The sequence below is a fragment of the Serinus canaria genome, chromosome 3, assembly GCF_022539315.1.
Source record: "Serinus canaria isolate serCan28SL12 chromosome 3, serCan2020, whole genome shotgun sequence".
NCBI classification, from domain to species: Eukaryota; Metazoa; Chordata; class Aves; order Passeriformes; family Fringillidae; genus Serinus; species Serinus canaria.
In genome coordinates this window covers 11263067-11286971 of record NC_066316.1, presented here as the reverse complement: position 1 = coordinate 11286971, position 23905 = coordinate 11263067, and the positions used below count along the sequence as shown (strand labels likewise).

The 23905-nt window shown below is 39.2% G+C and overlaps 1 protein-coding gene across 13 annotated transcripts in view; it reads right to left on the bottom strand.

Moving 5' to 3' along the window:
• Positions 1-23905, bottom strand: part of NRXN1 (neurexin 1) — a 668036-nt gene that overhangs the window by 243390 nt on the left and 400741 nt on the right. The window lies entirely within an intron of this gene.

Below are 23905 nucleotides of genomic sequence, written 5' to 3'. Positions count from 1 at the left end.
TTATGCACAGAAGTACTTTCCCCACTTGGGAAAGCAGAACCAATATTTTAAACTGAGAGACCTACATTTAAGCACATTTTCCACCTCAGAGAACATAGTCCCTAAAACTTAGTCTAAAGATAATTCAGTTTTTATATGGTTTACACATATCAATTGGAACATAGAAATAATATATTGTATATTAACCAGGAAACATAGCTCAGATTCAGTGATAACTACAACTGCACTACTCATAGAGTCACTGCTATAGAAAAGAGAATGAGCAGCTGTCATTCTCTCCTATTCTGTATGCAGTTCAGCTTCATCAAGATAAAATGGTCTGATTACATTTAATTAGAAATCCACTATACAAATAAAGTCTCATATTCTAAATATTAACCTTGTTAAACAGGATGATAAAAATAATAAACAAAGCCTCTAAAAAAAGTCCCAGAAGTGACAAAAATTATAAAATCATGCCATTGAAAACCCTGAGCTACTGTACATTGAGGAAAAGTAATTTATGTGGAGATAGCTTACACATTTTTGAACAGCACCTGTTCAAAATGCAAAGGCACAAGAGTACTCTATGTTTATTAAATTACTTCATGCAATATTACTGTATCATACTTTTAATTAGCAAACTCTATCAGATTTAGTGATATACAGTAACTCCACATTATCATCCAGTTTTACTCGTGCTTTAAGGGTCTACCAAACAAACCCCACAACATTTCCAGGGTTTTTTGTTTGTTTTGCTTATTTTTTTTAACCTTAATTAAAGAGAAACTCACTGTTCTTCCTTCTAGAAAAAGACAGCACACCAAAATGAGGGGCTTTTTGCACTACTGATTCAGACAAAATTAATGCAAAAATCACAACAACACACTCCCTATGTATGGCAAACTTCCATTTGCACCCTTTTATTCTTGGTGGGGTAGAAGGGGAACAATAGCAGACCTGAAGAGGATGCCACAGATTTGTGGTGGATGCTATATGAGGAAGGTTGCTGAAATATTTAAAATTTTTTTTAAAGCTGAAAGGTTTTTCTTTTTTCAAACTCTAAAAGATTGCAGGCTGCTTTACCCACAATCTATTGCATTAAATTCTTCTAGGGAGGATTCAGCCACATCTTCCTTAACAATGAGTGTGAATCTATTCAAATATATCAGTCTGATAAGGTTTTCATTCAGGATAAAAAGGAGTTGGTTAGATCCAAGGCTGTGTTGAAGACTGAAACGGAGAGCATTTCAGATTTATGCGTGTGCTGCTCAAACTCTATTTCCATAGAATATGCAGAAAAGTTTGGAGTGAGTGAGACTTCTCAATAACAGCTAATCTTAATACTGCAGTGAAATAACGGGGCCAGCAGATTTCTGTTAACTGAGATCCCTAATCCTTGCACTCTGAAAGAATATAGGTGCTCACAGTTTCCCAGGCATGCTCCTGCTCCTCTAGAAACCCTCCACGTCCTTCAACTAATTTCAGTTAAAAATGACACGTTGCCATTGCAGCACAGTCCTTGAAAGCCAATGTGCATTCCTCAAGAAAGGAAGAAGAAACTGACTCCAGATTATCTATTTAAAATGTTGTGGGATTTTAAAAAGTATTGAAGGATTTTTTTTTTTCTCTTTTTAGAGAGAACTTGACAACTTTTGTGTTGACTTGGGTAGCTTTCAGAGTAATCACTTCACAAAACCCTGCTTCCAGTTCCCCTGCCTCACTCCCCAGGCGTCTCATACAAACTCATCCACATAATCTCATTAAAGTATGGGTCTACATTAGAATTTGATAGCTAATTAACATTGCCTAATTCCACAGCTAATAATGATTAAGAGCCAAATCAGTTTATTTCTTTTGAAAATGGCTATTTACACCTTCAGACAAAATTCTGAAAGGACATCGCCAAGCTGCCCACAGAACTGATTTAGGATCTTGGCTATATTTTTCCTACATTATACAAACAGGGTCTCTAGAGAGTTTTTCAGCAGCAGTTAAAAATTCACACACCTGGTGGCACCCAGAAACCATGCCTAGCACAGGGTGAGGCTACTGAGCCGTGCTGCTGGGCCATGTGGATTTTGATCCCTTCAGAAAGTGGAAGAAGTTCACCTGAGCTTCCCATGCAGACACAGCCTCTGACTCTTCAGGTGACCTCAGAGCCTTGGAAAACTCTATTCTTTGCCAGAACAGGTCAATGCAATGAGCCAACAAGGCAGCAAATTAAATGGGGCACCTGAAGCATCCTTTTGGTACTGAGTGAATGAGGCTCAGCACCTCTTTGCTTCTAGGGTGGACTCAGCTCGAATGGAAAGAGAAACTCCCTACTGGGCTTGTTGGGCAGCTGAAGGCACAGAGCTAAGAGAGAGGTTTACACATTCAGAAAAGGTAAGAAAGGGTATTCCTAAAGATAAGAACTGAAAACACAAGATGGAGTAATAAAGTGAAGCAAAGAGAGGGGTGAAAAAAAGTTGGGGCTGGTCAGCCGCAAACAAAAATGAAACAGGTATGAGAAAAAAATTAGGCATTGGAAAAGCAGATACAGAAGCTGGGAGATGAAAACAGAAAGGGGAAAAAAAAAAGAAAAAAAAAGCAAGCAGTTTAGTTTTAAGAGGTACTCTACTGGGATTTCTGCAGACCATGCAATAACTCCACTGAGTTATCTTTTAGGACCTTGATCCAAAGATTATTACTTTGACTCTAATGGGCTTTGGATTAGGGAGGAGCCCCAGAGTATAAATTTATTTATATCTTTATATATAATTCAGCTCTGTCTACCAACTGCAATGTATACTGTGTACAGAATTTAAATCGTTTTCTTTCTTTGAACCGGGACACTTGTATGCAAAAGTGTTATTTGTCAAACTTAGGTTTATGGTTGGACTCCATGATCTTAAAGACCTTTTCCAGCCTAAATGATTCTATAAGTCTATAAAACTATTACCCCATTTTATTCATCCTTATGAACTGCTGAATCAGAAAGGCATCTCTCCCAGCTTACATCTTGATAAACTCACTCACTTTAAAAAACTCTGATCAGGAGCTACATCCAGCTGGTGAAACAGCCTCATGTTTTTCTAAGACACCCCAAGCACTCCTCACAAATCAACCCCTTCTGCAGCTGAATGCATCCACACAAGTAATGAGTGAAACACAACAACTGAAAAAAATTACTGATAGTACAAGCCTTAGCCAACATGCAGGGTATAAAAATGCTTTAATGTTCTATTTATAAGCTGTGCCTCTGTTCTTACAGAATACATTAAATAGGCTGGCATTTAAATTGAATGCCTTGGGGGAGACACATCTCCTCAAGAATTTAGTCACCTACATTAAGAAACAAGACTTTTCCCCAGTTTAGCAACAGGTTTTATAAATGTGTGAAAATTCTTTATGGATGTATTTGTTAAAAACAGGAGATCTTTTTCACACCTGTAAAAGGCATTTAACAATCCTTGGGGAGAGTTTTTCCAGTTTCAACAAGTAAGGCATTATATTTGCCTTAAGTGGAATGGTAAGCGATTCCACTTGATCCTCTTGATTTTCTTTAAAAAAAAAGAAAAAAAAAGAAAGATGCTCTTAATTAAGCCTACAGTTATTATAAATCAATGGGGTGGCATGAAAAAATACTACATACTAATGAAAAGAAAACCTAATTGGTTGCAGAATGTGGGCAGACTGATGGAGTAGATATGCAACCAATCTCTAGGGGAAAAATGTCCAGGGTAAACACTTTAAAATTAAAGCTTTTCTGTTGACTGAATGTTTATTCCACATAAATAAGCTCTCCTTGTTGATAGCTTCAATTTTTCTTAAATGTAACGATTCTAATTTTTTTTGAGCACTGCAACTGTCAAAATATTATTACACAACTCAGAGAAAATAAATGTATACTCTTTGATTGTGACCAAGATTGATTTGACCCTGATGCTGCTACTTTTGGAAACCAATTTTCTTAATCACATAGTCCTCTTTATGAAACAGCTCATTTATAGATTCTTCTCCTTTCATAAATGGAGGCAAGGTCATCTAGTCTTTTAGCACAATATATTCCACTATGTCCATGCCTAAGTGAGGAGGACTGAAAGAAAATTCTCTCTACAGAAAACACATTATACACCCCATTTCAATAGTGCATTATACATCAGTGTTTCAATATATTAAATAATCTGCATGATACAGTGGTCCATATTATGAATCATGCATTCATTCCCCTGCAGCAGTTCCAGATTCTGTTCCACAGAATAATGTAATACCACTCCTGGTTCTTGTCCTACATTACTATATTTCAGCTCATGTTACTTCATTGTACACGTGGTTCTTTCTCCATTATGGCAGAGTTGCAATATGTGAATCACCATAACTGTGACATCCTCTCAATATCTATCTAGTGATAGGTCCCTTTCCTTGTGTAAAAAATTACAAAAAGAGCCAAGACAAAATGTTACAGGGCTACCACGTGCATCTTCAACACACATTTCCAGAGCTGGGCTTTTACCTGACTTACATTGCTCACCTCCAGAGACCACATTCATAAAGCAAACAAGAGGTAACTTGCATGTGAAGTAAATATTTTAAGAGGAACTGATTTCTGCAAGTATTCTTCAAAAGTAAGTATCAGAGCCCAGTGTAACTATATGTTAATAAGAAGGGAATAATCTATGAATAACTATTGCATGAATAACCAGGACCTCATTAGAATTGTGAGTCATGGAATATGAATTAGGTGAATGAATCTTTTGGTAGTAATACACCTTGGGACCATTATAAAAGACCACCTTTCCTCAGACAGGAATAACTTCTTGAGCCACAGTTTCTTCTGGAGCCACTGTGAGCAAACTGGTGCTGAAAAATACAATCCCTGGCAAGGACTGAAGAAAGGAGGAAAAGGACAAAACATGGTAAACTGGAATAGAATGGATAAAGAGTCATAGAATCATAGGATGGTTGGGCTAGAAGAGACCTTACAGGTCATTTAATTCCAAATTCCCTGTCATGGGAATTTGGCATGGAACTAGACCAGCTCAGGGTCTCATCCAGACTGGTCTTGAACACCTCCAGGGATGAGGCATCCACAGCTTCTCTGGACAGCCTGTTCCGGTGCTTCACCCTCTCACAGTAAATCTAGCTTAGATTTCCCTCTTTCAGTTTGAACCCATTGCTCCTGGGCCTATGACTGCAGTTCCCAAAGAGTCCATCTCCAGTGTCCTTGCAGAGCCCCTTCAGAAACTGGAATGCTGTTGTTGGGTCTCCATGCAATTAGACCTTTATCTGTCTACCTAATTAATAAACAGTTTTTGACTCAAAGTCTCCCCCATTCAAGGGAGGGAATATTTAGTGACTTAGCACAGTTATTTTTTGTAGATTTGCAGATAGAATAAAAAAGGGAATAAAAGCATTTTTGCATTCCTTTCCTAATCTTTATTTCCCTGCTCCTACCTGGTGAAAACTGTTTCTAAAAATGCTTGAGAAAGAGAAGACTTTATGTAGCCCCTTCTAAACCCAAACTCCTCTGTAAATGTAGATGGGATTTTAGCATAAAATAAAGCTTTGCAGCTCTCAATCTTCCAAGTTTATACATTCTGCTCTCAGCAAGAGCAAAGATTAATTAATCTAGCTAGATTCTTCCGTTTTGGCAAACTTTTGGAGGAAAAAACTCTTATTAGCTTTAGATATTTTTAATTACAAGTTTAAGAGATGATCAAAGACAAAGGGCATTTCTCAGATCCTTCAGGTTTTTTTAAATAATTAAGTCTTTGATTAACACACATTTAAAGGAAAATTATTAATCCCATTTAAAGGAAAACGATTAATCATATTTAAAGGAAAATGATTAATCACAGCCAAGACATTGTCAATCTGAGGCTAATAACCATTTCTACTTACACTTGCATGGGACAAAAGCACTGTACTAAAAAGTTAAGGCTGGCTGGACTAGCAATTAAAGAGCTGCCCCATCTTTGCTAAGGTGGCTCATGCATTTCACATCTCAGTTCCTTCTAAAAAATTATCTTATCAAATTTGCAGACAAGAATTGCCTACTAAAAACACAAACCAACATTCAACCAAAGCTGGAAAGAGCAGTCATAATTTATGGTTAGTTAGTGTATTTTGAACCAAGAAGACTATTTCACAAATCTGGACATGTTCTTCTGTGCACACTTTTAATTCACAGGTTTAAGGGAGCTGGTTTTACAGTACATCTAGAAAGAAAAAGAAAAAAAAAGGTTTATTTTCCTCTGTTTTGTAAAGCTGTTCTACAATGAGCTGATGGAGATACCCAAAACAAGTAGCAAATACTTTTATTAGAAGGCACCAGAGAAGTTTTTTCTTTTCTTCCTGACACAAGAAGCCTCTAAGACTGAAGTTTGCTTTCTGGAAGCTCTCCTCACTCTTTAACAGTAAATGGTATTGTCATGGAGATGGGACATGGAGGGGTACAAAAGAAATTCATAGCATTAAAAATTCTATCACTTTGTATTCTGTGTAATGTCCCAATTTTTTCCCTTATTGCCATCATGATGCATGCTAAAAGGTACTAAACTATTTCACTATAAAATACAAATTCAAGTATCCTCATATTTTCATAGCACATAATCATATACTCCTCTCTTTTCTTTTACAGAATAGCAAGCCTGGCTTTTACAATGATTGGCCATAGACTTGAGGATCACCTACCATTTAATCTAAAAAAGGAGGTGCAAAATGTTGGTGGAGAAAAAGGGACAAAGGAAAGAGACCATTCCAGTTACTTCTGAAGTAAGAAAGGTAAAGGCTTGAAAGATGAAACCTGTAGTTTCAGCAGGTTTGGGACCTGATATTTGGGATCAAATGAGGCATCTGAGAGGAAAAACCAAGAATTTCTCCTCTCTGAAGAGGTAAGGCTGCCTGATGGAGCTGAAATACCTGCTCTCCAGACTGAGCACAGGAGCAAAAAGGGATCACTTACAATTAATCCCCTTTGTCACTCTGTCATGCCAAATCTGCAACCCTGAGTATTAAGGGATCATTAAAGCACAGGGATCTGGTCTCTTTCAAAAGTAATAAATCACTTACTATAGGAAAATTTATTTTAAAACTTGTACATACTGTGCTCTGGTAATCATACAGATCCAGCTCTTTTTATATGAGTGTAGACTTGGATTGCAACCATCAAGTACCAATTCCAGTAAGATTTATATTCCAAAAATTAATCTCACCTAAAAAGTACCACATTTATGATTTTTGATGTCCCACTTATACCTTGAGACAAGATTGCACCTGCCAAGAGATGATGAGATTGCAACTGCAGTGAAAAAAAACAATGCAGTGAAATTCAGAGAAAACACAGGAGGAATGTCACACATTTTATAAGATCCTGGGGACAATTCCCACCTGTCTGGGTGAAGCTGAGGCAGAAGAGGATCTGCCACGTTCCCAACAGGTCAAGTGGACTGTACTGTACAGGGTACACCTGGCACACTCAGGGGAGCTTCTTAGCCCTGCAGTTATCTCACCTCTGGTTCATATGGCCTGAACCCTTCTCCAGGGACTGAAGGACGTAACAGCTTTTGATGAAACTATCAAAGATCTGAGGCTGAAGCAGCAGCAGGGCACTTAGCAGTTTTTCAGGCAGCAGCCATGAGTGGATGGAGCAGTCTTAGCCCCATCTATTCATGTCCCTTTCAGGATTTACTAGGTTGTACCATCTCACTGAATACCACATGCACCTTAGCATAAGCTCAGGAAGAAAGAATCCTCTTTAAAGCCTTAATATGTGCAGAAAACACCTGTGTTTATGAAAAACAATGGTTCTCACCAGAGTACAGCAATATCTGCTGCCATAAGGAAATCCATCAAAAATTATTATCTAGTTTAGGACAAAGCAGCCTTTTATAGACCGTAAGTGTAACTGGAACACACATAACTTATTCCAATTAGCTGGAAGTCCTGACATAGCAGGTGGCAGCAGAGCATCCATTACTATAATGTGGAAAATATATGGTGCATGGCAACAGGCAGTTGTATTTGTCTTGATTATGGAACCTGGAAACAGCACCTTCTCTCCTATCTGCTGTGGAAAAATCATTTTTTCTGACCCTCGAATGGAAACGAGCCTTTAACAACGTACACAGGTGACACTTTCATGTTTCTTCTGCTAAATGAATATCAGGGCTATGAGTCTTCTATGGACACTTAAACACCCATTACAAGAGAATTTGATTGTGAACATGAAGTAGAAAAAAGCTAAAATGATTTTTTAGGTTACACAGGGACTTAGAAATCTCCCAAGCTAGAGGAGGGAAAAGATCCTTCTTAACACAGTACACATGGCAACAGTAGTGTGTGCACTAATAGCACATGTGAAATTATAAACCTTTGTCTCCCCTCTGGAAACAGTAATTATTTGTTATTATTGCTCTGAACCCATGCTGCAATTCCAGGTTTCCTTCTAGTCAATTCAGCCATAGGAGATCTGGATCTAAACTCAGCCTGTCTTCCCAAACATGCTTATGTATCAATGGGAATGATATAAACACAGCAGCTACTTCATCATTCCCACCACAGATGCCTAAAATATGAGAGATCAAACAGGACTAACCAGAGTCATGTTTTACTATATTCTACTGTTAGAGGAAAAGAAAAAAAAAAAAAAAGCTTGCTACAATTAGAAATGTCAAACAAGACATTAAAATCCCTGAAGAAATAATATCCTGATGCTGTTGCTGACCCTTTGGCTTAACCATCTTTTAAAGCAGTGGATGACACTGTTGCAAATGCCTGACCTAAGGACAATACATGTAAATCCCTTTTTAAATAATAATTACAGAATATTATTCCTTATCCTTTCATTCATGAAATGTTTTACTCAAGATTGTTACCAGCTCTACAGGAGGCAGAGAGGAATTTTTAGTTTACCAATAGGGAGCATGAAAACAATTGGCATAAAAACTAACTCCCCACTCCTGCCCTGGTCAAATACTCCATGGGAACACAGTCATACAATTGCTTGGGACACACAGAAAGCTGAAATCACACCTTTATGTACAAAGGCAGCTTTTGAAAGAAGACACAGGTGAATAAAGTCTAATTGATAAGGATACAGGAGATCAGAATCTGGCTCATTAAACAGTTCAGTGAAATTTCTACCTTAGTTATCTTAATAATGTGTTATTGTCTTAGTGCTTGCAGTGTGTGTTGATGTTGGCTGGAATGGAGTCCAAATTCTTCCTAGTACTCACTATGGGGCTGTGGTTTGGATTTGTGCTGGCAAGGGTGTTGGTAATCCAGGGGTGTTTTGGCCATTTCTGAGCAGGGCTAACATGGAATTGAGGCCTTTTCTGCTGCTCATCCCACCCCACCAGCGAGCAGTGGAGTGCACCAGGAGCTGGGAGGGGACACAGCTGGGACAGCTGAATCTCCAGAAGGACATTCCATGCCCTGGGGCATCACACTCAGCATATGAAACTGGGGGAGGAAGGAAGAAGAGAGGCACATTTGGAGAGAGGGTGTTCATCTTCCCAAGACACTTTGACATGTGATGGAGCCCTGCTGTCCTGGGGATGGCTGAGCCCTGTCTGCACATGGGAGAGGGTGGACAAAGTCCATGGATTGCTTTGCTTGCTTACATGACTTTTGCCTTACTTCCTTTATCTCCCATCTTTATCTCAAACAATGAATTTTGCCACTTTAACTCTGCTGATTCTCTCCCCCATGGCACTGGCAGTGAGTGAGTGACTGAGGGTGGGCCTGGCTTGGTGCCTGGGTTTGAATCATGACACAATTCTTATTAAAAGGAAAATGTACACACAGAAACACATCCATATATATGGGCAGGACTGAAGACCAGACTCCTTCAAAAAGCCCATAATTTTGAATCCAGCACAGGTTTCCAAAGATGGAAAAACAGGTGAAAACAGCTGAAAGTTTACAACACAACCATCTTAAGAAGGGAATGGTATTGTTGGTGGTGAAACTGGGGTATCTGCTACATCCACACAACCCCATGGATAGGCTGCCTCTCCTGCAGACTCTGCTCTCCCTCAAGGCTCCCAACTTATTATATTTACCACGCCTGAAAATGACTGATTTGGCCCTTATGTAGGTGTATTTTCAGAAAGGCATATTTACATAGGAGGCGAAGCATTACTTTCTTCTTTCAATAAAGAATTATTGGTAAAAGGAAAACAAAAATTATCACAGTTTTTCATTTAAAGTCATCTTCTCTGATAGGGAATGGATAAAAGACCAAAATTCTAAGTATAATCATTTTGTTTCACATGCATGAATTAGTATATGGGACAGCTAAATGCCAACTGGTATCAGCATCATGCCTACAAAGTTAAAACACAGTGTTTTGTTATTCTTACTAACCATTTGTGGGGGAAGTTTTAATTCTGAAAGCAAAAGTGGCTTGTCAAAAATACTCTGTTGTAAGAAATTTTAAAAGAAGAGATGGAAATGGTTGTGCATATTGTTCATGTAAAGAAAAAAAACCAAAGACAGTGCTGCAGAAGATAACAAAAATTATGCATAAGTAGAGGCCCGTGCTAACTTTCAACAAGGCTTTAGCCTGTTGTTTTCATTTATATTTAAAATACAAAGACATTTTAATTAAATTAGCATTTATATTAAGAGTTCTTAAATTAATGGAACATTTAAGAAATACCCAGCATATAAAATGACATCCTTTAAATTGCTAAAATACCTGGATAATATTTCAGCATGTGTAGCTTTCACATCAGGGATAATTCATTTGCCTGTCTGGGCAATAGTGTTTACCCTATACAATTTTTATCCACTAAAGATTCTATGGCTGCATGAGATTCCCAGGAACATAAAACAAGCAGCAGTGAAGGCCCTTTGTCTCCTCTCTTAAATTAAACAGGACTGCCCATATCTTGTGAGGCATTAGCTTCCCTCCCCAGCTGGCCAGGCTGGAAGGAGAGCTGCAGCTCACTGACACACCAGAAATGTTCTCCTGGTTCTGGAGTCCGTAGCAATGAAGAGAAAGATTTATCCACTGGTGCAATCACACCTTTGTTTAGATAACTCTCACTAACATTTGAAGAGTCTTGCTTCTCCAACAGATCTGCCAGCACAAATGCTTTAAAAAGCGATGTAGAACCAAACCTAACTGGAAACCTGCCTGGAAGGTGTGCCAATGAAACACTGCAAAATACACCTTCCAACTGTCTCTGTCAGGAAGGGATCTGCCCTGGGTGTCTGTGACCACAGTCAGCAGCATCCTCTGCATCTCTGGGACAGACACACCTCAGGGCCAGGCCTGATGAAAAGACCTGGAAACCCTGGCTTGGCAGCACCTTGAGCTGCAGAGGACAAGGCTCATTCAATCACTGTGAGCACAGGGTGCAGAAACTTCTCACAGGATGCAGAAACTTCATACTTCACACTTTTTACACTAAACAGTAAAGTTTACTCATATTTAATTTTTTATTTTCAGAGTATCCTAGGAATGATGTCAGAGAGAATTTATTGTGCATAATATTGTGCACCAGTGAACCTGCCACAGTCTGTGGGTATTGAAATTAGACCTAAAACAAATTTACTGGCCAAAACACAACAATCTGAATCAGGACACTGAGTGTCAGTGGTGACACTACCTAAAGACCCAAATTTGAAATGCAAAGGACAAGCAGGGAACTGGAGAGGTCCCTTCTCTCAAATCTGTTGCAATCTTGGATTCCATTTCCTGGAAAACTACTAGTAAGATAGGAACTTACTGAGAAATTGCAAGTGTTTTTTCCCATACCACAATTTTATACACTTTATCAGATAATTAAAATTGCAAAGCTGCAGGGTAAATGTTCTAAAGGGTCTTTGGCAGACTGGCTGACTGCAAAAGAAAACACAGAGGCCATGATTTAGATTAAGATAGAATGGCTGAACATGGCAATACATCCTGGCTTCTTTAACAGGGTTATATATAAATATTAGATATCTGCCAATCCATTTTGACTATTATATCTCCATTGTGCATATTTAACTCCTTGACAATTATGCAACATAACTCAGAACATTTGGATTGGTGTCTCTGCTGAAATCAAAACCAAGAAACATTTTACATATTTCTAAGTACTATCCAAGAACATTTAATGGGCTCCAATGAAGATGTAACTAGGGTGTATCTAAGGTAATGGAATAAGCTGTCCTCTAGCTCTGTTTATTAAGAAATACATCATTATTAAATCTTAATCCATTCCATAAGAAAATAAGCAAAGGAGGAATAACTGTGGCAAGACAAATAGCCTTATTAGAAGAAGATCTAAGAATACCTTTATTTCAAAATTGGATTAGAGGTATGACAGACTGTGCCACGTAGCAAAAAATGGTCTGTGCCATTTATCAAGGGATCTAAGATTTGATAATATGTGTGTGTGTGCTGAAGGATCGTTTCATAAACACATTTTAGTGAATATGATACAATAAATTGAGCCTATGGACATGTGCTGAATAATTATTTGTGATAGCAGTAAAATGTGATGGTGGCATTTATTATGTCAGGGTTTTCTGCATGACAGGCAACAGGGTTGGGGTTTTTTTCTAATTATGATTTAATGCTACATCTTTATTTTTAGTTTTTCTGCTGCATATATGCACTGAATCTATACTGTATGAAAAAAATAACGTTTTAAAAGTGCCTCAACAAAATAAAAAACTTAACACCACACTGCAAATCTAAAGCCTGAGAAAACATCTGTCTACATCAGAGAATACAAATACCTCCAAGATCTACTAAAATATCTCATTAACATTACATTTCTACTAGATAAGAGTAATGCTCCCTGATTTTCCATCTCTTCCTGCTATGAGTGAAGAAAGTTATAAAGTTGCCAAAGAAACAAAAGGACACTAATATGAATTTTATGCCCAATAAACCTTGCTCTGAGGGGCTAGACAGACGTCACCAATGCAGAGATTTGTAGTGGACAAGTTCCATCCAGAACACTTTGATGCATATTGTTAGTGTGTATTCAGTAAAGTCTGGACTTCTAGGGACAGTCTTCAGGCCCATCCTCTTGCAAATCTTATTTGCAGCCCCTCCTCTCTGCAGAGATCTCTCGTGCCAGTGTAACACGAAAGAGGATTTCAGTACATGGGGAGCAGCTTATTAATTTTATACAGCTCTTGAGCTATTTTGAAACTTACCCTGGAGAGTACTGTCAGCAGTAGAGTGATTATTTCCTCAGCTTTCTTGTCTTTTTCTATTCAATCCATCTGCTTAGCACAATAGGCACATAACCTCTGACTGAAATTTCTGGATGCCACCATAATACAAATATTAAAAACTGTAACATCCACTAAGATAAGAAATAAAAGACATGTTACATGATATATTATTAAAAAAAATATGAAAGAGAGCTACTGCTGACCTTCTCTCTGTGATTGCTGGTTCTTCATATCTGTGGGTTTTGCACATGGTAAATCAGACAGTCTCACAGCGGTCTAGAAAGACTTGCCCCGGTCATTGTCACAAAAAATGGCCTGTGAAATCATTCTGATGAACTGCTAATTATGCAAATAGTCCTACAGTAAATGAAAGCAATCCTTTTCAACAAAGCTGTCTTCATTGAATTAAATCCTCACCTCATTCACATTCACTCATGGAATGGAGAGAAAATACTTTCCCTACTGATGCCAACATTCAAACATCCAGAGCAATTACATGGAGAGGGAACATTTAAATGGCAAACTGTGTCTGTAAAACAAAATGACACGAGGTGAAGCCACCAGTTCAAACCACGACTCAATGCATTATGACTGCCCTTCTCACATAATAGACATCAGATACCAGGAGCAACGGGGATTACAAGACAAGCAGGAAACAATATTTAAAAGAACTGCCCCTCTTATGGACACAAAAATGTAAGCAATGATGGGGAGTTTGGAAAGATTTGACTTATACCAAAAGACAGGCAAAGCTCACCTTTGAGGGCCTGAGAGCTCAATGTTTGGTGTGCTGGCACACACAAAGTTCCATATTTTAGCCCTTTTCTACATCTAAAATAATTACAGTAGCTCTATAAAAATCAAACCAGATAACTGTGGAGTTACTCCGTGGGGAGGGGCTGAAGGAAGCACAGAAATTTTCAGAGGGAGAAAATATGTCTGTTTATCTTAAACAAAGGTATGCTGTCTGCTCAACTCACTTTCCTTTTCTTCCTGCCCTCTCCCATGTCTTTACATACCCCTTTTTCTGTTTTGGGTTTTTTTCCTACATGTCAGTCGTGTGAATTCCACAGTGTGACCTGCACAGCAAAGGAAGGAAGAGTGCTATTTGTTCAGTAATCGTTTAAATGCTCCGGGATCTCAGCATTGGCACAACACATTGCAATGAGACAGCAACACAGAACTCAAGTCTTGAACTCCTTTTCCCATTCCAGGCTGCTGTGTGACTTGTGGAAAGATGCTTTTCACACTTAGGTAGGCAAAGCTGTGTGTATTCCTGGGAATAACCACATGGCTGCTCATCAGCAAGCACAAGCAAAGGCAGAGCACAATAACCCCTAAGCTGTGCTGTGCTGGTCTTGGTTTGACACGCAGCACTGGGAAGAGCCCTGCCCAAGGAATGGCTCCCAGAGGGATGACTGAACCTGGCATATGCTGAGCCAGCATGGGATCTGCTCTGAGCTGTGCCAGTGGAGAACAGGGTGTTACACACCCTGGCCATGCCCCAGCTCTGGCTCTCACACCACGGGCAAGTGCTCAAGGGACACGGAATTTTCAGGTGGCCAGTCTGGCCAGTGTGTGATTTCTTTGAGTCATTTGGAAGGAGATGGAAGCAAAGCTGATTCAGTGTGTCTCAGCTCCTCTCTGTGACACAGGAATTCCAGACAAGCCTGTGCCAAGACAGGCAGCAGCTCTGGAGAGACACCAGTGCATAAGCAGCACAAGGGTTAATGCATGTGCTACTTTTCCACGGGACAAAAACAGAGGGGTTTTAGCAACCTTGAACTCATTTACACTAAGTCTCATTTAGCCATAAGAACTGCTCATTTTCTCCCTCTGATCTTCTTTTTTTCTCCAAACTGTACTTTGTCAATTAACTGACATCTACAGAAGACAAAAGAACCACCACACACTGTATGCACATGTAAATTTATTCCTAGATTACATACATCTTTCAGTTTTTTTCCCCTTTCAATTAATTACATTTGGAAAAATGAAATAAGGAAGAGAGTGATTATCAAATAGCCAGCTGAGCTCAAGTTAATGACTTGAAACAAACAAAAAGTTTCTGCAAAATCCCTGCCTGTTTATTTACTCACACCACTGTTGCTATGACCAGCTTAGCATAAGTCTTTCTCACATCTCCAGCAGTAACCTTGTACAGAAACACTGACATTCATCCCTATCTCAAATGCCAGCAAAACCAACACAGGATACAGTGATTTCACTGAAACCACCTTTCCAAAGTCTGTAAGTTCCCTGGGAAGGAAATGTTATCCTACAAGAACAAATAGGATCTCAGGCATCTTGAGGTGAGTCACTTGTGATTTATATCAGCGTCAATAGCTGCCTCTGTTGATATGTAGAAGATCCATCACATGTTTTCCCCAGTTTAATTATTTGCCTTTGCTGACCTCAGGCTCTTTGAAGCTAAGCTTCTGCACACTTCTGTGGGAGCTGCACTTTCATTTAGATAATCATACGACAGCCAAAACCACTGCCAGCTACTTCTGACAATTTAGATGTCTGGGTTAGGCATTTATGTCTGTCCTTCTTAGCAGACCAATAACTCCTCTTATCTGCATGCTTAACTGCAGTTTTGCAATGTTTTGCACAGTAAGAAAGTCAAACATTTCAAAATGAGATGTTTGTTTTTGTTGTTGTTGCTGTGAAATAATGTTGCTACTATTCTTTCTTCACCAAGCTCTCCCTCTAAATGCCATACAGTGTATTTTACTACACTCATGTCAGACAACAGCTAAAGCTGTCAAATTGTGCTGAGTGGTGGAAAGAAGCTTCAAGAGCTAATGTGAGAAAATGCAACAAAAGTTAAAAAGCATCATTACAGAATTAGTTCTGGCTTCTATCTTATTCTTTGACTGGCTTCCTATTAGAAGTCAGCACAGGCAAAATGATCATTTGGCCTATGTACCCTCACACATAACACCTCCTAGCCAACAATTTCTAACACCACCCTATTGCAAGTTTTCTAGACACAGGCCTTGAAAAATAAAGTCTTCTAATAGAGGAGGTATAATGTGAGCAGTTACACTCCCCCAAATTCAGTAGAATTTCCAAGAAAAAAAAAGTTGCTTGGAAAAACTTTCAAGCAATAAAATAACTGTGTTCTTCACCCTCACCTTCACTTGCCCATCTAATGTTCTATTCAGCCTCACTCGAGATAACAGGTTATTTACAAAGAGGACATCCACAGCACTTCTTCTTTTTTTTTTTTTTTTTTGAGTAATCAACAGTATTTGAGAGCTGCTCTGAATGCCAGGCTTGGGGTACACGCCCCAGGCAGATTTAAAATCCACAGCAAGACAAACTACAAACACAAACCAGCCTGAGAAGAGGATGAGTGGAAAGATGGGGCTTGGATGAGGGCCACAGAATGTTCTGACCAACTGGGACACCAGGATTTTAGGATGCATCCATTTAGACACAGCCAAAGGGGCTAATCTCACATCTGTTGTTTTGTCACAACTTCCAAACTCCTCTCTGTGGGCACTGACTATCCAAACCCAAAATAACGGCATGATTCAATTCATGCTCATATGTTTTCCATAAATATGGCAATTCATTATATTCACTGAAAGCTCCCTCATCATTCTTGTCATGTGAAATAAAGTGAGCACATCCACTCACTGCATCAAAAAATTTCAAAGATACATGTGTTTGCGTTATTATTTGCAATATTTTGTTCATGGTTTAGGCAGCATTGTTTCAGGGAGGGGGACCAGGACAGAAAGGCTGTGCACTTGAGACACATCCTGTCTGACAGAGGCAAAACAAATCAGGTCATGAAGGGGAAATTTTAGGCTTGACCTCAATAAAATCAAACCAGGCTTGAGTTAACAATTAGAAACAGTGCCTTTTGTAGCACTCAGTTCTTTCATCTCCACTGGTCAGTCAGGAATTTGTCCCCATCTCTCCACCTACTTGCAGGGCTCTAGAGCTGCTAGCCCTGAGAAACACAACCAACTGCAGTGATTCAAAAATGCAAACATGGATTAAGACTATATCTGATTCTTCTTCAAGGTAGAGAAACTTTCTCATGGTTTTTTGAAATTTCTCCAAGTCTAGTCATTCTCTGTTCTTCATTATTTTACAAATGCAGATGAGCTGAATTAATTAAGTAAATTAGAGAAGTCCTAACTCAGTTGCTGATATGCAGGGATAAAAGAACACATTTAGAAAGCAGCCAACTTGCTTTAGAAGCTTGTTGGCATTTCTTTGCATGTACAGCTGCAGTAAAAGAGAGCTAAAGAAAGAGTGAACACTTTGAACATTTTGGACTTGTCCAAGGTCCTGCTAAGGCCCTCGAACACCAGAAGGATCTGAGCAAATCTTCTGTTGCTGAGCCTCTGTCTCTCCATGTTTGAACAGCAAGCTCTTCAGGACATACCTAGCTATGGATCCTAAAGGAAAACTTGTCCTTATGCCATTTACAGTTCAAATATGTGGAACAAACAAACAAACAAAAAAAAACACACAAAAAAAAAAGTCTATGTATATTCCTCACCCCTCCAGGTAAACCCTGCCTCATCTCCAGCCTTGTCTGGACTTCTGGGATTCAAGATCCCAGATATCATGTACTTATTGTATATACACACTTACCAAGCCCTAGAAAAAAATTTTTTTAAATTCTTAGGCCACCCATAGTGCATGAGCCAGTCATACTCTTAATCTGGGCTGTTTTGGTGGATTTGACCATTTCAGTGCTTTCAGAAATTCAGAATTATTTTTCTAAAGTGATTCAACAATCATGGGTCAGAGCTGATGACTGCTTCAAAGCATGGCACCCTCCCTACCAACTTATCCCAGTCCTGTAGAATGACATCCAGCAGTGACATCCACTTTTTCTTCCCTCCTCCTTTCCCACTTTATTTCACTGGCTCATTTTTTCACTCAATTAAGGGGGAAAGGAATAATTACTTATATTATTCTGACCAGTTTCACCTGTGGTTAGTGACTATTGTCACTGAGTAGTTTTTTTTAACATTTTCAACTCTTAGACAAACTCTCTCTTTTTCAACTCACCACTATGGACTATTTTCTCATTATCACAGAACAGCCATGATATGTAAGAGCATGCACGTGCCTGTGAACAAATGCATATAAAGTCATGACAAAGAGTCAGGGAAGACCCTTCCAGACATCTACATATCTATTCAGAAGGAATATAATATCTAAATGATGGTAAGTACATGACCCCTCTATTTTTGTTACTTTTAATTGTAGAGAACACTGTTTTTATATATAATAAACTTTCTTTCATCAAATTAGACTATTCCATTATCTTCATAATCACAGCTACACTCACAATTCAGCTTATTATCACAGCAAGATCTATCAGCTCTGCCTACACTGTGTTTACAAACTAGAAAGGAAGTTGTTAGCTTAGAAAAATGCATTACAGATACTGTGATAGGCATGGGGACATCAAACTTAATCACAGGGAGATAAATTAACTGAGTCTGGGGAAAGACAAGAAAGAGGTCACCAATGTCATCTTGATTGCTCAGAAAGGTTAAGGACTACTGCAAACTTTGACCAAGGAAAGACAAAAGATAAACTTCAGTGAACTAAACCAAGTGATCCCTTGAAATCCCAATGGTCAAGCTTGGTTTACCATGGTAATGACCATCTGGGTGAGAAAGGGGAGGAAATATTAGAACTGCAGAATTGGTTGTGTTTAAATCACACTGGGCAGAGTAGTTTCATCTACAGAGATCTCCCTTGCAGTAAAATGAAGAGAGCGAAGGAAATTTCCCTTAAAGCCAAGTCAACTTTTCACTATCAGAAAAAAATCCATCTTTGAAAATTAGAAACAGCGGGAAGTGCGCTGCATTGAATGCTAAATTAATTTCTTCTGATAACTTATTTCAAAGAGTATTCGATTAAAAGACAATAGAAATGCTTTAAATCTAAAAAACATGGTTACCACAGGCTGAGGCAAAAGTGGTGTTGCTGATAAGTGACAACAGCATTGTTATTTATTTAGGTCTTGTAAAGGCACCCCAGTCAATCAATAGCTATGCATGTACCAAGGCAGTGGGACTTGTATAAAGATGCTTATCACAAATCCATGGGCAACATTCCACTTTTGATTACAGTGCTGCAGACTGTCCTCAATCCTGCTGAAGCCTGGGTGCCTCCTTGACAAGCCATACTGACAGAAATAATAATATAGAAACCCCACTTGCTAATATGCATATCCAACTGCACAGCCAATTAACCACTAGGCTGACTGAAATTGCTTTGTTATTCACTCCATTCCAACTGATGTTAATACTTTGGCAGCTGATGGGGATAATAACTGATGGAGCATATTGGAAATTTTGAAAGGGGATATAAAATTTGTATAATTTAAAGACGTTGAGAAAGCTACTATGCTTTGCAGTCTTAAATCCTGAAAATGTCTAAATGTTTTGTGTAAGAAGTGCTCAGAGCATCAGAACCAGAATGTAGGAAAATCTGTGAATGAAAAGGAGGCATTAAAAAAGATTGTGATCTACAAACAGGTTTGAAATAACATTAAGAAAGGCAATTATAAGATGAAAACGAGACTTTTTCACCTCTACCTCTAACATCACACTGAGTAACAATGCTTGAACATCTGGAAACATTTACATTTGATGTTTTAATTAAAATATAACTCTTTCCTGCAACTTAAGCGCATTTTAACCAAAAATGTCATTTCATTAACCCTAATCTCTAAATTATTTTGTTTGTTATCTTTATATAACAAAGTAACAAGTCCAGTTTATTAAACAAACAGTAAAGGGCCATGAAGTTACTTTCACCTACACTTATAAGTCAGGGGGTTCTTACAAAAATAAAATAATCTCTATACATCATAGGGACATCTTTCAAAGATGTCTGGGTCATATATTTCACTATGGTGATATAATTATTTCACTGCCATGCTGCAATCTAGTCCTGCAGTTCTTATTTGGTGAAAACTCCTGTGGAGTTCAACATGCACCTTCCCTGAGCAAGGGCTGCCTGACCAGGCTGCTCTGTACTCCATCACCAGTGAGCTGGTGGTTCTGCTGCAGAAGTCTCTCCAGATGAACATCATTTGGGTGAATCCAGCACCCATGAGCTCTGCCAACAACGGTGAAACAGAGCCTGGAAGGAGCTGGCCCAGCTCAGGAGTGGGAGTTCAGTGTGTGTGTCCCTGCTGCCACATCATGCTCTGGATGGGAAACACTGGAGGAGTGGATGTGCTGTGGTAACACACCATCCTCAGCTCTCAGCTCCAAAACTTGCCAACTTTTATTCCTCAAAACTCTCATTTTCCTCAGACCCCCTCTTCCCTCTCAGGATCTTGGCTGCTGAAGCTCAGCCTCCTAAATCCCTCTACTGTTCCACCACAGAGGTCCCTAGCACCAACCCAAGCTGCCACTTTCTCAAAGCCTTCTCCCAGAACCCCATTCTGCTTACCTCAGACTGTCTCTGCTAAACCACTGAACCTAAACCTAAACTGCCCCTCCTAAACCCAGCCCACGTGCTGGTCCTAAGCCTCATTGAGTCAAAACTCTTTTGGCACCAGGTGAAGTCAGGTCACAGTCAGGTCTAATACACACAGAACTCAGCTCTTTCTGTTCTACCTGTGAGCATGTGGCCCTATTCCCTACCCACTTCTGCTTTTTCTTTCCAAGCACATGCACAGCCAACATACAGGTTTCATTATTCACCTCCTGGCTCCTATTCCCATAAATTAAAAAAAAAAAAAAAAAAAAAAAAAAAGACAAAAAAAACCAGGATCAGTTTGCATTTAGCCTCAACAAGATCCTGAGAGCAGAGAAAGCAGAAGCAATCAGATCAGAAGTGGACACACTGTGCTTGCCATTTGGTAAGTGAATTGGGGAGCCATAAAAGAGTAGACAGTAAAGAAGGGTTTGCAGGAGGACAGGAGTGAATGAGGATGATGACAGCCATTCTTATGGCTACACTTTTAACATATTCAACACACAATTTTCCCTTCACACATGATCCATCATGTCCCTGGATTCTTAAAGAAACAGCCTTTCTTCATTTAAAGTTACTGAGGAAGTTGCAACATCTTTCCTTTTTTATGGGTTTTGCCATGGATCATCCCTGCTTTTGTAGTCTAGAGCATGAACTGTTCCATCTACTCTAAAAAAGACCCCAAAAATCCAGACTTCATGGTAGATAGAGCTATAAAAAAAAGCAATAGCCACCTTCTTAAATGGATCAAGAAGGATATAAATCATCAAATAAACCATATGCTACAAGAGACCACTGGTGAGGGCTGAGCAGTGTATGTTTTATATTTATGAACATTTGTCTTTCTTTTACTTCTCAGAACTTCTTTTTACATTTTTGATGTCATGATCCACAGAATTATTTTCTTATTCATTCCTGTGATTAAACTTTCAAATCTTTCACCCATCTTTCACCTGAGTTTAATGAGAGTCAGAAAACAAAATTGAAAGATCATTTGGTCAGGCTTGAAAGATGTTTAATTTTGACTTTTAGTGTAATAAAAGACTGTGTGCTGAACTCCTTTTTGTCTAATATGGTGAGCTAATTGCTTGGTTGGGATTCTGTTTATGTCTCTGTGAGGCACAATACTGTCCACTAAAACCACATGAGATCACACTACTAAGCAAAACCCCAGCAAAATTACCTGATGAGACTGCTAGCAGCAAGACTGTGGTTTGGTTTTTTTAAAGAAATTGAAGAAATGTAACCATGCTGGGCTTTTGGCTGTGCTTATACTACTAGCTGAAATTGTGTTGGCTCAAGGAAAACTGAAAGATAAAAAAATTAAACCCAAGAGGGCGGAGGTGTCAGAGTTAGCCAGTGCTAACCCAGGGTGTGGATGTCTGAGGACTGTGGTGACGTTTATTGAGTGCCTGAACAAAGTGATCATTCCTCCTTCCTTTCACACTTCTAATTCACCATATTAGAGAGCAATGCTTCCATTTGGGATCGACTAATTGACCTGTCCTAAAAGCTCTTTTCTACTTTTAGCAGGTGTGATGCTACAAAAAGCTGACAAAGTAACAAAAAAAAGCTTCCATGATCTCACCATAAAAACTGCAATTTTTTTTAATGTACAATCGTATTAGACTAGAACAAAATACCTGCAAAACTGAGCTAAGCTTGAGGGATACAAGCCTGAGAAGCAAATTCTGACCTGGCTAAGTCAGCAGGGGCCAGGAACACTGGAGAAGAGCAGGTAAGGAACAAGCACACACACACACACACACACTCTCTCCTTCCTCACCCAGTTCCCTCTGACGGATGCTTGGAGATGCAGTGTTGGGCTCCACAGGAACTGTGAGCCCAACACTGCTCAGCCTGAGACAGAAATGCTCCTGTCAGGCTTACAGAAGCAAATGGGAACACCTCTCTGAAGAATTAATAATGAAAAGAATGAAAAGAACCAAATGTTTTGGAATGCTGTCAGATAGCGGAATTTCTCACAAACACAGGAAAGCAAAGATACTTTGTGTTATCAAGCAGACATCCTGAAATGCCACCTTATGACAGAGAACATTCCTTTTTTCATAAAATCAGCTACTTAACTCCTGGAGAGGCTCCTGGGCTTCCCTATGAAGTCCTTAAGTGGCAGCTCCACCTCTTCATATTTCATTTTCTTTAACAAGACTTATTTCTTCTGAGGAGCCTGCCTTTTTACACATCACCCTTTGACTGGGTCCAAGGCAATGTTTTCAAAAACTGGCAAAAGGTGTGATTTTAAAATGCTTTCTAAGGAATCATAGCTGGTACCTCTACAATCATGTTTCTTTACCCCTCATCCTTTTAGCCTTCTCTCAAATGAATTTCAAGCATGATATTCCCATATGGGCAGAAACTGAGAGAATAATAAGCATAGAGACACATGTGTGCACACACATAAATCTTTAGCTCTCCCCTGTAGCACATACATTACAGAACATGCAGCATTCTCAATCTTGCACTGCCTCAAGTGCACCACAGAGAAGAGTGGTGGCCTGAATTTCTCAATTGTTTTGCTTTTAATTAGACCAGTCGTATAAGTTTTTAAAAAATAACAAAACGCTTAAGAAGAGGCGTTTCTGTGCACTTTTCTAGCAGTTATGTATCAAATGGTATTTAGCACACAGTGGGGATTTTTAGGTAAACAATGCTACCGTTTCCACCAATACCGGCATTGTTAATCACTGGAAAAAATCCAATAATTCCTAACTACCTCGTGCCTGCAACTAGGTCATGTTGCACAGAGAAGAGGAGGTTAGGTACAAGATCTGGTTTTTACTTTGCAAAGCCTGTAAATGACATCGCATGGTCGTGCAAATGAAGCAAGGCAAGACGAGAAAATGAAGAAGAATGAAGCTGTATAATCTAATCAGAAACCAACAAGGGGGTTTCTTTATCTTCTCTTCCTCCCTGGGAGACAAAGGGAGGCTTTAAATCCTTAAAACAGCCTGGCGTTTCGCTTTCTTTCACAGCTTTTGCTCCTACTGAACGTATGTAATGCACACTTATTCTGCCTGTATTGATGTGCAGGTTCTCGCAACTCTGCGTACAAAAAGAAAGAGAACTGCACGGGGGCTCTCCAAAAGGCACTGAAGCAGCTTCCTGTCACTTCAGAAACTAACTACCGGAGCACTGTCGTTCTTAAGCAAAATGTATTTGCACTTGGAAAGAATTTCATCTCCGTCCCTTTGCCGCCCGCTACAGCGGGCATCGCCTCCCTCCCTCAGTGTGTCAGCGCTCACCGCTCCCCCGATCC